The 20,289-nt window shown below is 30.7% G+C and overlaps 1 protein-coding gene across 1 annotated transcript in view; it reads left to right on the plus strand.

The window, feature by feature from the left end:
- Positions 1 to 20,289, plus strand: part of TfAP-2 (transcription factor AP-2) — a 192,621-nt gene that overhangs the window by 23,228 nt on the left and 149,104 nt on the right. The gene's annotated exons all lie outside the window — the stretch shown is intronic.

Raw genomic sequence — 20,289 nt, forward strand, 5'->3', positions numbered from 1 at the left:
ATATTCAACTGACAACTATTGTATCTAATCAAGATATAAAGAAATTATAACCAACGGAATTCGAATCGGACGCATGTTGTTAATAACAACGACATCTCATTAAAAACACGCAACCGGACCAGTGTAAACATTTCAGGGAAACTCGCTCTTCATCCATCACCTAACAATTCATAGTTATTTAAAATTATTCTAAATGTATGTATAATATACTATTAAAATAGGTTTTAAATTTGCTATCTCTCTAATTTTTTAATGAATGCAAAAACAAATATTTTAATTCTTCTATGATATTTTAAAAATACACGAAATGATTTCAGCTTACAAATGTATGACTTTAGACCTATTTTCAAAATCACATTTCGAAAATATTATAATCAAAATAAGGATTTTGACTGGAACAAACGTAGTCGGTGACGGGTTCAAGACTTGCTGCGCATAAAAATGATTTCGTTTTTCGGTTTCTAAACGTCGCAACGCTTGTAATGCTATGCCTGTTGGTCGGTTGAAATAATTTTCGAAATACACATAAATGTAAGGCAGTGCGTATGACGTATATGCATGGGTAGATATATCACTCCGCCCCGGGCACGCGTATCGTGTTCATTAGTAAACGATTTTTATGGCCTGGTCTGCATCATGTACGAGTGCTTACCTATATATTTCCAGCACGCGGTCATTACCGAAGTTTGTTTATACACTTATACCTCCTACACACACATACACAGACATATATACATATATTAATGCGTACATTTTGCTCATTATTAATATTATTAAGATTTGTATACGTTACATTTTTTTGTTTCCTCCCTGCAAACCGCACGCAGGTCCCAGCGCTCCACCAATCGTTATAATATTATACACCTATATACGGGATATATAGGTATATATGCCTAGTTATATAGCCACTGAGGTGCCTATATAACATATTCCCTCGTGTTTTTCCACTCGTATCGTTCGTCTGTTCGACTTTTCTCGGCGTTTATACGCGGGCAATATAATATATTGCACAATAACATCACGTATAATAAGTGATACCTATATACAATGTATATATATACACATGAATAAGATACACCGCGTAAGCCACGACGTATCATAATATATTGTACATGTATACAACCATTATATATATATATATAAGCGTAGTTAACGGAATCGATCCTCGGACAGTTTGTTTTCCCGTCCCCTGGGGCCGCGTCTCATTGGAGAGCGTGCCCCGACTGATTTAGGTGATTCGATTAGTGCGGAGAACCATCTTATGTTGTATAATAATACTCATATTATAATTCAAGTACTAGCTAGTATACGTAGGTATATGCGTATGCCTCTAACATCTAGGTATAACTATATAATGTAAGCAAGACTGGGCAAGGTAATTAATTATTTTAACTCATTAAGTTAATACAGAAAAATGTCAGTTAAGTTAAAAGTTACTTTTCTTATTTATTTAACTCGTTAAAAGTTAAGAGTTGATTTGAAAAAAAGTAACTAAACTCAGTTAAAAGTAAGTTGCTTTTATTTTTTCATGTAAAATAAATTATCATACATTTTTAGTAGGTAAAGCTTAACAAATAACATAATATAGTGGAAGCCTTATATTACTATTTTTTATAAATATAATAATATGTAATTGTATTAATTAATAATTACAGTTGGTACTGTAAGTAAGTAATACTTACATACTTCAATCATAAAATCAAACAAAAAATATAAATTATTTCAATGTATTTTTTTACCTACAACTTTTCCAAAATTATGGCTAAACTTTAAAATATTTTTTGTTGATACTTATTAAATTTGTAAATTTCAATTATTAAAATTGTATTTGGATTTAATTAAATAAATTACACTCATAAATATTGGATACAAATAAATGTATAATGTAATAACACCTATTGAAATTTCAAATATAGAATTAAAAATGAAAAACACTCACATATTACAACATAAATAATATTTGGTTATTCCCACAATTATAATTTTTATTTATGTATAATAATATAAATAAGTTGTAAAAATCAAAATCAAATTTTAAACTCTTTAAGTTAGAAGTTACTTATGAAAATAAAAGTAACTCATTCAGTTACTTAACTTTAATTTTTTAACTCGTTAATGTCCAGCCTTGTATGTAAGTGTATTATAATTCATACTTATATCGTGTATAACGAATTATCGCATACTTATTATTACGGAAATAAAAATTATTATTATTATTATACGAATGCACGAAAAGGTGTCCAAGTGGTCAACAAGATATTGCTGTTGAAATTTGAATTGCACGAATGTGTTGTGAATAATTTGGAAATATTAATTGAACTATGGCATATTCTGTTAGATATACCTAGGTATATAATGACTAATACCTACCTATTATTATTTTACGTCAAGTTTGAAAACTCCGAATATTTTATTGGAAAATAAACTATTAGATAATGCATACTCAAAATATGCAAAGTTTATTGTGCACCTATGATTTATATTAAACACTATAAAGTAAGTAAATAAATATAGCGATAATTTTAATAGGTAATTAATACAACTTTGTAATTGACTGGAAATAGCAGACTGAAGTATTGTTCCTCGTAATCAGTTTTTGAAACAATTGTATGTTTATCACTATTACTCATTAATGGTATATTTTTTTATATATTACCTAACCTATGTAATTTAGACACATGCATAATTCAATCCTGGATATGTTATTACAATTTATAACAATTAATAATAATATTGAATGCGTTTATTGTATTAAAAGCAATAATATGATCAATTTTCTTAATTGTATTAAATTATTGATACTAATAATAAACATTTTAAACAGATGCCAAATAAATAAATTTATCAAAACCCTTTTCGTTTAATACTTAAGATTTAACACAATAATTTTATACCTTATTTCCGTAGTATAGACTATAGAGTACAGAGTGTCAAACACCCACCAGAATATTAAGATATATCAGTATATACATAAAATTCTACTAAACCCACGCGAGTTCCTTTGATATTTTGACATTTTAATAATAATAATTAAAATATGGAAAAATACTCAATATTATAGTTACAAAATATAAATTAAGTAACAATAATAGTATTAAAAATAATAATTTAATTTTCAAATGCTTATATACCTACATAAAATTTATTAATTTTAAAATGATTATTTTACATTGTAGAACACGAAATTATCTACAAATCGTAATAATAAGTAAGAAATAGCAATAAAAAAAATCTCAATAACATAAATGTATTTAAACCAGTCCAAAATCTCCTACAACTCTCCAGTCCAGCTGACCGTGGACGCATGTACACAGTCTATTTTCCTTTCAAATATCCTTATGCCTAACTAGTAAAACTTAGTCTTCTATCTCAAATATTCTTCTGTCTATTTCCAAATCTCTTTTTCTCCAATCGCATCCGGCTCACGCGCGCTGTTGACCACGATCCATCTTTCATCATCCGTTGAATGTATATAGTTCTAAATTCATCCCAATAACCAAGCTCCATGTCCCCAGCACCCCCACCTTCGATTTTCGAGTCCAAACCTATACCAATCGTTTGTACCTGTTTGTACCTCTAATAAAATTGTTTGTACCTCAATGGTTTTCAAACTATCCCTACATCCATTTTGGGGGTTCCATGGAAACGCTCGCACCCCCACCTTTGAATTTCGAGTCTAAACCTATACCAATCTTTGTACCTCGTTTGTACCTGTTTGTACCTCTAATAAAATCGTTTGTACCTCAACAGTTTTCTGGTTATTCCAAATTGTTAAGGTGGGGGTGCTGCGGAAACGCTGGCGCCTCCTACTTTAAATTTCTAGTTTAAGCCTATACCAACCGTTTGTACCTGTTTGTACCTCAAGTATAATCGTTTGTACCTCAACAGTTTTCTGGTTATTCCAAATTGTTAAGTTGAGGTTGCTGCGGAAACGCTGGCACCCACACCTTTGAATTTCGAGTTTAAACTTATACCAATCGTTTGTACCTGTTTGTACCTCAACGGGTTTCCAGTTTTTTTTTCAAATTTTTAAGATGGGGTTGAGTTCAAAACTTTAAACTCGCATGTATTTACGAACAATATGTATTTATATAGATTCTAGGTCATTGTTAACCAACCGTTGAGTTTCAGCTTTTCGGAAAAATAATTTACCAAGGGATGATATAATATTATATTTCATGATGTTTTATCATAGTAATTTAATATAATATTATGTGAAAGGTACCCTGCGAACTACAACCACGGGCCTTAATCCGTTTAACACGATACTCGAAAATCCCTAAAAAACGAGAATACATATTATATACAATAGCTGTATAGTGGTCACAATAGTTACAACAATAATAATAATAATAATAATAATATACAGTATCCGGTGTTGCGCATTATACGTCGAGCATACACCGTATATAGTGTGTGTGGCGTACCAGTAATTTTTTAGTCCCGATGCTCGTGTCCGATAATATTACCGCGAGTGGTCGAGTGGTAATAGTCGCGTGTCGCGCGTTACTCGGCGCGTGCCGCCTCTTCATTTCGTATAATACTGTATCGTATACATACCATAATAATATGTGCACACGAATAAGATACGCGCGTATCACTTAATGTATATATGTATATGTTTGTGTGAGTGACCGAGTGGACTGAGTGAGCGAGCGTGTGTGTAATTTTTGGCCTTTTGTCGCGGCGTTTTAAACATTTATCCACACCACTTGTGTAACTATACATACAATGCATAATATATATAACTACTATATTATAACAATACGCGACCGAGTGTATAACAAAATCTTGCAATATGAGAAAGGGGAAAAAAACGTTACACAATACGTTATCATTATAATATTATACATGCATAGGTACACGACGTACCTATTACTCTGAAGGGCGGATGTAGGTTAATTTAATATATGGGAAAAATGATGGAAAACATAATATGCGCTTAAAGTATATATATATATATGTATACGAGACGCCGTTGCACTCCTCCGGCGCACGCCCACTCGTGTGAGTGTGTATATTAATTAACGACGCGCGCGCGCGAGCTCGTTAACGTTTCGCCTTTCAATTATTAGATTACACGTGATTTTCGTCTCGTTTATGATATATATATATATATATTATATAACATCATAGCCCCGCTATAGTCACACATTATATTATACACGCCACCTGTGTTTGCGTCGCCGCGGACCGCGAGTGTTTAATACGTCGTTATTTAGGGTTTACACTGTACATTGGTAGGTTGGCATAACATATACATATATAATATGCCTAATGCCTATACCACCGTAGTATAATATGTATGTATAATATATGAAATACAACTCTATATGACTATATGTATCATATTATACATAATGTGTATGTATAGTCGCTTTAACGCCCCGCGCATTACACCGGGTACGCGAGTTCTCATTTTTGGTATATTTTACTCCGTTGTAAGTTATAATAATATTAAGTGTAAGTATTATGACTGTTCTATGATTTTTGATTCCAAACGGAGTGATGAATGTATATTTGATTTTATACAATGATATGTGTGTATACATAATTTAATACGTATTTGTGCATCAGTGCATCACGATAATTAGCCGAAATAATACTATGATGTTTTCTTGTGGGAAACCGAACTTAGTTGGTACGTCATAGAGACGTCTATATTAAATCTTCCTAAGTGTTTACAAAAGCGACGTGGATTTTTAAGCAAAATACATTTTTGACGAAATTGATTTAAGTTTTTGATAAAACTAAAAAAAATAATCACCATTGATTGATAGAAATATTTTCTCTAGATGTTTATACAACTATTTTCTATACACCATCAAATTTTAAAAATATTCTGAATCTTTTAAATGTATTAATTGGTGAAATAAAATTTTGATTTTGATTAGTTTTTTATTGATTATTGTTGATTAAATTTTTTTGCTAGATCACAAACTTGAAAGCTGAAAGTTTATTTTTAGGTTCCTCCAGCCGCATGTGAGCTCGTGTGTTTTAGTACCTAGCGGGATGTCACTTATCAGTTGCTTTCTACAAAATATGTTTACATGAGGATATAATTAGATCAATAGAACTAGCGTTCGATTTTAAACTGTTCACATTATGCTAGAGTTTATGTATAATGGTAATAATAATAAACTGTGACGGATTTCTACGAAAATTTAGATGTATATTATCATATTATGTACTTACAGACTTACGCAGTACTTAAATTTGGGATATCTATTTTAATAATTTATTAGAAATATATTTTATTTAATAGGTACTCGTATAGTGATGCTAAACATGTATACCAATATGATTGTGCGGTCGTATGTTAGTGCTATCAAGTGGTGTCCCTGATAGAATTATAATAAAAATTCAAATAAAAAACGGACAACTAGAGCTGGTTTTCCAATAAAAAAAACCAGATACGGGTTATTATATTGTTACTATCATTATGTTCAGCCATATGTATTGATATTAATCTGGACCGTTGACGGTTAGTAAAATTGGTATATGATTAACATAATATTATAAAAAAGAATCATTATTGTTTTAAAATTACGAATGGTTATATAACTATATACTTGCATATAAAAACTCGTCCTATACAATATATACGTTTATGTAGGTTAGTACCTATTATGTCTTAAAATGTTCAGAAAATTATAATTATTGTTTTTATGTATAATATTAAACGTGTATGCCTATATTATCTACTATTACAAAAAGCATTAAATTATATTATAAATTGTTAGTATAATTGGTGTTAATACTATTGATTGATCTTTTTCTCACTTAATTTAATAATAATTTATAATAGATTATATTATACCTAATCTTTTGAAAAATATTATTCTCACGTCCTCCAAGCATGATAGGTATGCATAAATAAACCGATCATAATATTATTATGATATCTATATATAGTGAAGAGCGAATGCGATAAATATTTTATATTATTTAGTTCGCATAATAATTAAGCCATACAATTCGTTATTCGGTTGGCTGAAAGAGAACAACAATTTGGTTTCGAGTTGGCGAAGTTGAATGCTAGGATTGAACATCGGTTCAATGTAGGTCAGACATCGGGTCGACATCAACATCATCGCACGTCACATCACGCAAAGATCACGACTATAGTCACTATGTTATTATGTAAATAACCTAATCAGCAGAGACGGATAACTTATGGCACACGTGCGCCAAGTAGAACGCAAGCTGGATTATATAAATGGCATGTGAAAATGTTAATGAATTTTATGTATAAATTAAACAATTAGCGATAAAAATAAAAACTATAAACGAAAAATCCTAAAAGTTTAAACGCGATATCGTTGAAATTAAACGTTTATGTGGTGATCGACATGGAACTCGTGAAATCTTTTTAGACCATACATAGGAGTCAACATTTTAGTATTTTATTTGAAAATATACAGCAAACCGTCTTTCAGTTACTCTGTAATTTTTAATTTCGAAACACGTGTCACATGTGTATGTGTGCCCATGTGTTATATAGCCACACACATAGCCATAAGAATAAGTATGAATTTCCCAAAAAGCAATTTGGTTTTCACCTCTTGCAATGACGAATCTAATATTATATAAAACTCAAAGAGCCTGGTGTACTGCCAGTATCCATACAAGAATTTTGTTTACTTTTAATTCAAATAATAACTGGCTATGTGAACATTTTTTTTTTTAATATTGTTTTTTTTAAAATTATTTAATGAATATTAACTGTAATGAAAATTCAAAATTAAACTTCAGCCACTCAAATTCTAAACATTATTTAGGCCTTTATCCCAGAGCCCCTGGAATTCTAGTTATAATTTATGCTGTATAATAATGCTGTTGTATGTGAAAACAGGTAGCCCTTTCGTCTGGAAAAAAAAAAACAAAAAATCCACTCGGAGGGTGTTAAGTGGCCGGGGCGGCGCGGCGTTCGTTAGAACGCGTTTAAATACAGTTTAAAAATCGCTGACGACTACTCGACGGGTTCGTCATAGTCTGCGTGCTGTGCATACTATACGATATATTGTTATTATAATATACATACAATTATTATCATTTTAGCCGATGCACGCGGCTCGGCGGCAGCACAGGCTCTTCTCCAGATGACACGACGAGCACTTGACCCTCGTCGTCTTGATATCATGCTGCCGCCGCCGCCACCGGACAATGCTACCCACTAGAAGTGCTGTATCGCTGTATATATACATAATGTATATATATATAGCAATTCTTATGATATTGTATATTATTATTTTATACATGTACGAAATTTCCCGTTGTGTACATTGTTACGGATTTTTAATTAAACCCCATTATAAATTCGCGTATATATATTATTATTATTATTTTTATAATGGTGCTTGTCGGATGGCCTAGGCTCGTTATTATAAATCTTTATTATAATATACGCGCGTGCACCGCGTTCAAGTGGCTTACTCTCCGCGCGTCGTCGTCGTCGTCGTCCGGAGCTTTTTGTCTCTCTTTCTCTTTCTTACGCTCACGATATTACATTTGTTTCCTCCAAAAACAATGACCTCCCCGGACACCCGCCATTTTTTATTGTACCTACGCAGCATCGATCGACTAGACGGTGTATGTGTGCGTTTGTGTATACGATGACGTTTATGCTGATTGTTGAATCAGTGAACAACCATCACGTACCTACTCGAGTTGTAATTATACAAACGAAACTTGGACGCACATTATATAAAACACTGAAATAGATATATATATATATATATATATATATATATATATATATAATATTATAGGACTAAATCTCGCGTATACGCGGAAAGGTTATTATTTATTTGTGACGATTCGTTAGCTTTGAGTGGTTGAGAGACTTAGTAGTGTACATTGCGATAGGTGTGAACCTACCCATAGTGTAATATGTCCACAGTCGTGTATTTACCGACACCTTATATTGTTCGGCGAACGGATGTAGTTATACTGTTCCTACATCATTTTATTCGTGTATAGGTATACTCTACTGTGATATATCTCATTATATTTAGGTACTTAAGTACGAAGTGGATACACGTTTGTCAGATTTCGTGGTTTTTTATTCATAATAAACGGTTTTCTGTATCATGTTGGACTATATACTCTTATAATTGTATGCGTGTATAAATAGTGTTTTATATTATAAATCATAATAATTATACTGTCCAACAACTGCCCTTGAATAGTGATAACTATTAACAAGTTTAAGCTTTATAAAATTCTCCAATCGAGATCAAACGTAGGTAAATTATCAGGCTGTATAGCGATATAGTAGGCTATACATCATCAATTTAACAATACAATTTAAATAATTGAGAACTCAGTCATTATATATAATATCTCAAACTAGACCTATCCATTATAATTTCTTTTTTAATTTTATTCATCGAAAGGTTAGGTTAGGTTATTATACTCATATTTTCATAAATTACTGTATGCTTCATTAAAAAATATATACTTACTAAATCAAATTAAAATTATATATTTTATTATAATTTTATACTTCAGTATTTTATATGGGTAAATTATTCACGTAAACATAATGTATAAAGATTATAATTAGTAATTACCATTATAGGATTACGTTTATAAATATTATATTATACAGTAGTTACCTATACTTAATCGGCCGACACAATTTTTTTTTAACGGACACTTTTTACTTTAATCTAGAAATGCATATCCTACGGCCTTGAGTAATTGATAATTTATTCAAATTGTTGGTGTCATGTTGTATTTTACAAACATCATATGTGTTTATTACAAGCTCATAAAAAATAATCAAAAGGATATAACTAACATTTTCACTACATAACTTTACAGGTATTGTAGATGGCATGGATATTTGATGCAGTCAAAGTGCATTTAATTTATTTGGCAATGTGACAAATGATGATATACAATGATAATAAGTAATAACCGAATATATGACAAATGAATGACACTGATGTAAATTGTAAACAATGATTTTGACACTATAAAAAACCAACTATCAGGGTAATTTAAAAATGTATTCCACGAATATGTCGAACATAATTATTAGGTATGTTTTAAAAAATTGTGAAAGTTAGTACACCTACTATATTATGTACAGTTTCAAATGCTCTGTAAATTAATTAAGGAATGTTATACCACTCTATTAAAATGCATGAACAACTTTTACAGTAGATTTTATGTTTACATAAATTATGTGTATTTTAATTTAGAACACTTTTAGTGTAACATTTCCAACCAGCAATTTACATGTTTTAAAAAAATATTCTTAGTTTATTTTCAAACTGTACAAACACTTTTAATGTTTTATGAAAAACAAAACTATTTGGAAGGGCAATGTACCTATGTGTCATGTGTGGAAATATAAAATCCAATGATGTAAGACACGATGTTTATAAACCGGGAATGCCACTCGCCGTGATATATTCATAGTGAAATAAACAAATGTTGAATGTATAGGAAATAAAGTTATCTATAATGTATAGTTTGACAAAACGCTTGTACCTATATTACTTTGGGAATTCATTGAAATACATTATTTTATAGTTCTACGGTTTTAAGTATCCTTAAATATCATAAAAATTGCCCAATTAAAGCACCTTACAAACTGGGTGAATCTATCCTCCAAATAAATATTTTCTAAAATGGCGATTTATAACGAATAACTAACAAATCACGATTGTAATATGTCGTGCTCGAATTTATTAAAGTTTAATAATATATACAATATCATACGAGTTTTTCGTCTATATATATTCCGATATTCGTGTATTTCGTTAATAATTATTTAATTGATGTTGCCATAGTCCATAGTAGGTACATTGCAAAATCGTATGTGAACACAGTTATTATATTATTATAGTTTAAAATGTGCATGACGTGTTAATAATAATATAATGATATATAAAATGACGTCCGTTCAACAAAAAATTGTTTAAGGCCACACAAAATCGTATAATCACGTATTATATCATAAATTCCAATTACGTTATTGATTTTTATTATTGGCTGGTCCGGTGTTCTGTGACGGAAAATTAAAAAATGTCATCATATTATTAGCATATAACGTCAGTGGTATAATAAAAAAAAGCCGGGAAATTGAAAACTGTCTCAAATCCTAAAATTATTTTTAGCTACTTTTCTACTGCATACGTACACATATTCTGTATAAATAAAAATGATTCCCTACTGTGAAAGACATCAAAAGAATTTTACACAATAAAAGAATCTATGCATATCCTATATTATCATTGTAACGTATTGCGTTCATTTTCATCCGTTATTGGATAGAAGAGCTCGATGGTCGGAGGGTGAAATCCTGTCGACCGCGGTGGGACCTCGGCGGAAGTGGCGCACAGTGTATCCAGAAATTGGTCATATTACACACGTGAATATCCTTTTTCAATACATACTATATATACTATACTAGATTCCTTATAACTTGTTATAAATCGTGATCACGAAAATTGTATATACAACAAAAATATATCTAGCAGCATACCGTGGTTATAAAACTATATCATAATATACCTATGGGTCGGCACGATATATATATACCGCGGTAATGGCCATGGCATGCTCGGTGTGCACAATGTACATCATATTATTATGTTTTAATGTATGCGCGCGGTTTATGTGGGGTGGCCATGGGTAGAAGTAAATAGTTTCGAAAACAATCGAGAGGTCGTTTCCATTTTTTTTTCTCCACTGAAATACTAAATAATGATAATAATGTATTCCTATGGGAAAACCTAATCGTGACATCCCCGAGCTACCGATACACGTTCGATGGCTACCGATTATGGAAATTCGAAAAAATTTAAACACAGTGGTTTCGGGGGAAACGCGGGTATGTATGTATATATATATATATATATATATATATATATACAGCACGCGTATTTATATATGAATTTTAAAATGTAAATCACGTGGGAACAATACGGACAATCGTATATATTTATAAACACACACGTACGTACGTATATAAATAAGTGGTAAGTAAAAAAAAAAAACACACACACATATATTTGTCTCGGGGCACATGCCGGCGTCAATCACATACACACAAGCCGACCGTGGCTACTGTTGAGCCCTATTATTATTGGCCAAACACGGAAATTATAGCAATCAGTAGCCGACTGCATGGCTACTGTTCACTTGGACATCTCCGCACCCCGTTCTGCGTGCGTAAATTACGTATTTTAATATTATACACACACACACACACACTAGCACACGCATCTATATAGATTTGAGAGACGACTATACGCGCGGACTTACTCTTCTGTTACTAATACACACACACACACACACACGATAACAGCAAATTACCTACTACTGTTTAAAATAATAATAATATATATATATATATATATATACATATAAATATATGATAATAAATTCGGTAGTCGGAGAACCGAAATGAAATGCGTACAATTAGAGCTGTATATAATATAGTGTGTATAGTGTTGCGCTGGAAGGATCGTGCCGACCGCCCTGAGGGTTATAATATGTGTCTATACGTACTTATATGCATATATATGTATAAGTATACCGCCGCGCTGACACCCGTAATCATAATATCGTATATATGCATATGTATATAAAATATATACGCATAGTATTGATATATACGAAAATAAAATAATAATAATATTATATGCGCATAAAATATATACATGACGATGAGTGTGTGTACGCTACATATACGAAGAAAAGAATGATATAAATATCCGATTCGAATGTCGTGATGATACATTCCGTCTACGCCGCTGCAACCTACAAATTGTACCTTTTTATTCAAATCTGGGAGTTGACGATAATATATAATATTATATGAACAAACAACATTTAAAGTCGCGCAAGTTATATTCATACTTATTTGAGTTTAAATAATTTAACATTCAAAATACGATTGGACGACGAAATTTCGATCAAAATTTGAATCTATTAGTAATAAGTATACCCATATTACCTATACTGAAAATATCGGGAGTCAAACTGATAATGCAATTAATAAAAACTCAAATAACGGGTGAGCACGGTATCCCGCGGCAACCCCCTGCTAGTGCCCTTGCTGCTAGTATGATATTTAAATATACAATATCGTAGGAAGACGAGCATGATACTGAAATATTTTACGGGTGGCTTTTTCAGCTTTTATGATTAAAAAGTTGAAAACACCACCAGAGTTTGTAAAATTGTTGAATCGGATCGAATATCAGCGATAATAGTACATTGCACGACGAGAAACATTTTTCTTTAACGCGTGGCACTTTGGGGCCATTACATATGTATCAGATATTATACCGTCAAGTCATACGTCATGGTTATTTAAAATATCATCACGCGTCGACTTGATCTGTTTTTTTTCCGAAAAAAAATTCTCTGACAATGATTCTAAGAAAACAATTTATATATATTTCATATTTTCATTCCATCATATATTATCAATATCAAAAATAATATAACAGCAAATCATGTTTTTTCGTTTTTTTACACAGAATAAAAAAATGGATGCGGCCAAAATTTATTGTTTTGACTTCTTTAGAGTTCAAACATGGAACTCTTATTTTTCCATATTTTCGCATATATCCTGGTTAGGCCATATAATTGAATGTTTTTATGATTTCTTAATATTAATGCTTATTATATTCTTTAAAGGTATTTTTTCAATTTTGATAACTATATCCCAAAATATCTATAATATGATGTGTCAAATATGTAATTTTTCAGATGGCGTAAAAATAATTGCAAAAATGATGTACCAAATAAACATATTTTTTTTTAACTGTTATTAATCATTATTTATTCAACAGTTTTTAAAGTGCATATTTTGAATGTTTCATTGAATATTTAAAGTAATTTTTTGCCGACTTTAAGTATAGTGTATTCATATTTAACAACTTTTCAGTACATCAAACTTCAAGCCATGATGATTAGTAATAATTACTATATTTACCTATGTACCTACCAAATTGTGTGTAGAACTACAATAGAACTTTGTATGACAAATTAAATATTGTTCATTTTAATTTTTTTAATTTTTTTTACATCCATAATAATTAAGGTACCTATACACAATAATTATCAATAAAACAATGTTGTACTGCACATCTAACTATATAAATCTACACTATATAGGTATTTTATAGAGTAAATACTAATTGACCGGATTATATTTACTATTCTCGTAGTGGGGTATTTACGTAACCCTGCAAACAAAAACTTTATGCAAACTATTGAAAATTCATACCTACGACTATATGGTTTTAAAGTAGTTAAAACACTTTGCGTTCACCTTCATATTACCGTCCTTGACAAACGAATAATAATATATTATGATGATTAATACATATTGCCGTTTATCGAAATAATATTCGAATGATTGTATTTTCGTCAATAATTGTAGCTAATTATTATTGTAATTACGAAAAACGTATTTTATTTTATTTTTTTTTAAACGAACTGAGAGTTAAGAACTCTCATATATTACCGAGGTCCAATAAGGGTGCTTTGTTCAGTTCAATTGCCCTATCAGCTAGTGATTCGCGAACAATTATCCGGATAAGACCTAATGGATTGTAAATCACATACATATATGTATAGCATATGTACACACAATACAACATTTGTATTACTGAAGGATTAGGGAGGGTGGTTTTTTCACACAACATTTCATCGAACAAATACTGAATCAAACAATACGCTTTTTACATGTATACATTTATTTTTTCATTTCGGTAATTTATATAACCATTTTGGAATTTCACAAAATATTGCAATGATTAGGATTACGTTTTTTTAAAATTATTTCTAATATTTTAAGTTACTCTAATTTATGTCATCTAAACTTAGTCACATAGAATTACAATTTTTCACATTTTAGTATAATATATTCAGATAACAATATGATAAATAAGTAAGAACTATAGATTTTAGAAGTACGCTGCAGTACGATATCAATTTTCACAATTTAATAACAATTTAAAAGCTATGCAAAATAAATATTATATACAAAAATAATTTGATAAAAAAATATTATACACTAACAGTAAGATGAGTTAAGACGTCGTGGGGACGATTAGACGATTGGACGCACATGCAGTCTTAAATACTGTGGGTCATTAGCTTTTTATTATGTTTTATATAAATTGGTATGCCTACCTACTACTAAACGTAAATTTCGTAATTTAAATCGAAATGAAGCATTTCGAAACTATATCACATTGTTAATCTAAAGATTAACACTGAGTAATTGTTTGACACTAAAAATTCAATTTTTTCAGCATCCTAAGGTTAGTTGGTTACTCGGTTGGGTAGTTCAAAATTAGATGAATCGTTTTACTTGCGAATAAAACTTTCAATTTAACATATTTTTATATTTTATAATATGTACGTACTATGTCCCAACATGTCTCAAGTTTAGATCTTTCTAGACGAATAATATTAAATTTATGTATTTTCTAGTAAAATAATAAATATATTATTCAAAGCTTTTTAATTTTAAATTGTATGCTTAAAGGATTTTCAAAAACGAGGATAACAAAACACTCAGTACTAGTCTGATGTTATTCTAATGTGTTATATTAACCGGCATCGTTATCGCATACTTGTAATTTTAGATATTGATTTTATATTTTTACGGTGACAATAAGGGGTCACCGTCATCTGGGACTTAATTATCTGCGCGTGATGAAAATTGAATACTAAACCAACTCTGAAGGGGATAGGGGTGAGTTCAATCGGAGCGGACATTCGGAAACGGAAAACCAAAGACGCCGCGAATAAAACGATTATGGGGCCATCAGTGGCGTCACCGTCAACGACAAGGGTGCGTCCGTGTGTATTTTTCGCTCTCGCCCGAAAGATTCGAATTGCAAATTCAAAATTGATTTTTTACAAAACCAAACCGTCCGTGAAATTTAAATTTTATTCTCTGTAATATATATATATATATGTGTGTGTGTGTATAAAGGGGTAGGTCTCATCGACTTAGAGGGTTGTTGGATCAAGGCCGTGTGTAAATGACATGTAAACAACCGCATACGTGTACCTACGAAATGAGTCAATTAACTATGTACAAACATCAAAAGATCTCGTGTCACGGGGAAATTAATTGGAAAAAGGCTTGTGGCAACAAAAAAAATATATTCATAAAAAAGAGATTAATGGGTTTTTGATTTTAATAACTGTTACAGGGCAGATGGTCTTCGTCGAAGCAATTAAATTAAATAAACTTTTTAAAGTGCACACAGCGGGTGGCTGAACCCGTTCTCCCGTTCTATTTATTTGTTTGAATTTTTGATAAAATCCCCGTGATAAGAATAAAAAAACAATGAAATATTGCAATACACATTTAAAATATAGACATATGAAAGTAATATGATCATTCAGTGTGGTAGTTCATTCTGTTTCGTCGAGTACGATTTCAAAAATTAAATGTCAAAAACCACACTAAAAGATGATAGAAATAGTAAGCTGAACTATAAATAATAACCTAATTATAAATTATAATGAAAATGTTAAATTCAAATTTTCAAAATTTAATTCGCAAAAATTTAAAATATATACTTTTTATAAAATATTAAAGATTTTGTTTTATTTCTTTATGAAATCTCTTCAGACAAATTAAATTAGTTTTTAACGGGTTACTAAGTAAGTAGTTTTATAATTAAATTTTATAATTTGCTTGAAAGGGATGAAATATTTTTTTAAAGAAGTAAAACTTTCTGGTATAAAATAAAAACTACTCTGATTAATAAAACGATAAAAATATTAAAGTTTCGTTTCACATAAATTATATTTGAATCCAAATAAATTTAAATTACCTACCATTATGGCATTATCCCGTTAACACATTACGTATACCTATCTATCAAATGTATACAAATACAATAAATTCTATAACTTTTTATCAATTTGTTTATAAAATAATAATCATATTTCATGATTCATTATTTATTTAAATTGTAAAAAATCATCTTGGAACATACACAATAATTTGTACGTAATATGTTTCAACTTTCAACTATACGTGATATGTTAATGAGTAAAACACTATAAAAATGACATCAAAGACCACCATAAATATTAATATTGTTCTCCATACACAAATTATTTTGCAATACAATTTACATTGCTTTAATTAATATTTGTACGCTACATTTAGGTTTAATCAAGAGTTGAGATTATATTATAAGCAATACTTAAATGTAAATTTTAATACCATAATATTTATGTTATAGGTTAGGTTGTTCATTGGTGGTCACACATTAACATTATAGCTTTTATATTTGGCCAGTTCACTGAAATTGTTGATAGAAAATAATATAAATATTGTATCAAATATAGACAAATTATGAATTATAATTACTAAAAATATAATCTATATTTAAAATATCAACTTTATTTAAGGGAGTGTGGGTGTAAGTTATAATTAATTGTATATTAATTTGTTGAAATTATTGAAATTATAAAAATTTGGAATTATAGTCTCGAAATTTTATAAAACTATTAATAAATAGGAATTGCTAATGCTAAAAAGATACGTTGTACCAGTTGCTTAAAAAGTATAAAGACGTATTCAATTTTCAAAAACTTGGACTGTAAATTTCAATGGAATGTATGGTATTACACTAATTGATATACTTGTAAATTTGTATATACATATAACCTACCCTTTTAATATTTTCATATCATCGATAAATATAATATATATCATCTGAAGGTCACGATAGACAAGACATTATTTTAAAATACGTCTACAAATATTGTTATAGTATTAAAACCTTTTTTTTTTATTTACTCTGAGAGCTGATCGAGTTGACAGTACCTATAGTGTTTAAAATATAGCAAGTTTTATATTTTTTTTTATTTTTTTTCATAACAAGTCATGTATAATACATATATAAAATAGTTGCCTTATCATTGATAACTGTGAAAAAAAATGTTTGATCTCGGATTTACTCCAAAAATTTTAATAAATAATTAGGTATACGCTGATGATTTCTCTGCCTCGATTGGTTTCCAAATCGAAACATTTCGATCACTCATAAACTCTTATTAGATTTTATTAGTAATACATTGCTTTTTATTGGGTACTATTGTTACTTATATAGAATAAAAATATTATAATACTTACCTACACATAAATAAATTGTTATTTCGTCACTATTGTGTAACTGTTCAGAGTATAGGTATATATAATATGATATTATGATATTTATTTTTATTATAATTCGTGGTATTACAATTACTAAATGATGCTAGAGTATGATGGTTTCAACATTTCAAAAATAACTTCATACTTATGATGTCGACTCCAAAAAGGTTGAACGACGAGAACCACACACATTGTCAGTTCATTGTAGTTACCTATAGCCTAGAGGAAAACACGGCAACCTATTTTTAATCTACAAACATGCATAATATGTATTATACACATCAAAAACTTTTACCAAGTTTACTAAAAAATGTTATAAAAAGCACTAAATTGGTTTATTAACCGAAGTTATATTTTTATTTCATGTCACCCAAAATGAAAAAATAAAATATCGACAAACAAGATGATATTTATTATTATGCGAAATGTAAAAAATAATATTAATTTCGTATATGTATATACCTAATGATTGTTTTGAGTACCTGCTGGAACTAACTGGCAGTAAAAAAGTGTGTGGATAAAAAAAATGGTATTGAACGGTATACACTGATCATTACCTATCTACCTATTTTTTATAAATAGAATATTAGTTACTATTATAGTATAGCTGATATATTATACCAATTGAAATACACATAAAATATATAGATGATACCTATACTTTGTAACAATAATAATAATAATAAATGTTATAATACCAGTGACGTGGTGCTATATGAGTATAACAAAATGGTCGGAGACGGCGGCTGCTGTGGAGAGGGAACATTATATGTCACGCTGTGGCTTGCGTGTGTGCGTGTACGTGCGCGCGCGACGCTCGAGCGGGACCAAGCGCGGGAGCGGGGGCCATATTGAGCTTTCGCGCGAGTGTACGCTGGCGCACGGGCCGCGGTGCGAACTTCGCGCCGATCAATGCGCTCCAGGCGCAAACTCACCCACCCTCACTACCCAATCGCACCCAATCCTGGCCCACCGTCGCGCCCCGAGCGGCCGTCGCGCGTCCAGCGCACGTCAGTCAGCCCCTTGGCAACCGCACGCCGCGCCGCGTACACCACTCACCCACATCCACATCGAGGCGCTTTTCCATCACGCCGGCCTACCCTCTATACCGAACACTGTCGCCCACCCGTTGCATAGTGCACCCTGCCGCCTAGCTGCCCCCCTCCAGCGCAACGAAAGTGAGTCGCACCCGGCGGACCGCGTAATAAAATCTGCCGTCGAATTGGATTGGCGAAAAAAAAAAATTCGCAAGTCCGATTTCATTAAAACAAATACTTCGTTATACCACCGCCGCCGAGTTTCGTGTGGTGGATGAGCTTTACGCATAGGTTTCCTCGCCCTTGCTATTCCCGTCACCAGCTGATTTATCTATACCACCCCTATCTCAGTTTCGATGTTTTATTGTCGAATTATCTGTAAGTGTCCTTACCTTGGATATACAGGGTGTCCCGCGAGGATTTAACCATTGTGATATCTCACGAAACAATGGAGATATTAAAATTCTGGTTTTATAATAAGATTCAGAGGGATAAGAACAACAATTATTTCAGTTTTTAATTTATTTTAATGTTTTTGTAAAAAATATAAAAAATATATTTTTTTATTTAATTATTTCCAAAAACATTAAAGATAGCCATTTTGTAGGGTTTATTTTCCTGAAAATATTGACGTTTCAAAATTTTATTTTCATTTATATCCTGATTTTTTATATTTTTTCTAGTTTTGAAGAAATAAAATATGATTACCTATAATTAATTATAACTATTAGGAGCATGGAAGGTATTCGGCCGGCCTTATGGGAATGCGCGCGGCGCGGCAAACGGCGGGTCACATGTTTGATAACATTACGGTGTTTAGTTGGTACTTTGTAGGGGTGTAAATTAAAATGTTACTTCATCTCTGCAATATTATTTTTCAATTTAACGTTTTTCTTTTTTTTGGTGTAACTCAAAAATGAATAATTTATATTGATTATACTTAAAATTTCATTGTAAACGTTTATATTTGCATTTTATATACATGGTTAAATTTTAAGAAATAATTGTCGATAAAAAACTTTTCACTCGGTCAAAAAAGTTTCCCCTTTTGGTAATTTAATACGTGTTTATTGTTTATACCTCTGT

Source organism: Diuraphis noxia, unplaced genomic scaffold (genome assembly GCF_037042655.1).
Source record: "Diuraphis noxia isolate RWA-SAM2 unplaced genomic scaffold, SU_Dnox_SAM2 contig0003, whole genome shotgun sequence".
Taxonomy (NCBI): domain Eukaryota; kingdom Metazoa; phylum Arthropoda; class Insecta; order Hemiptera; family Aphididae; genus Diuraphis; species Diuraphis noxia.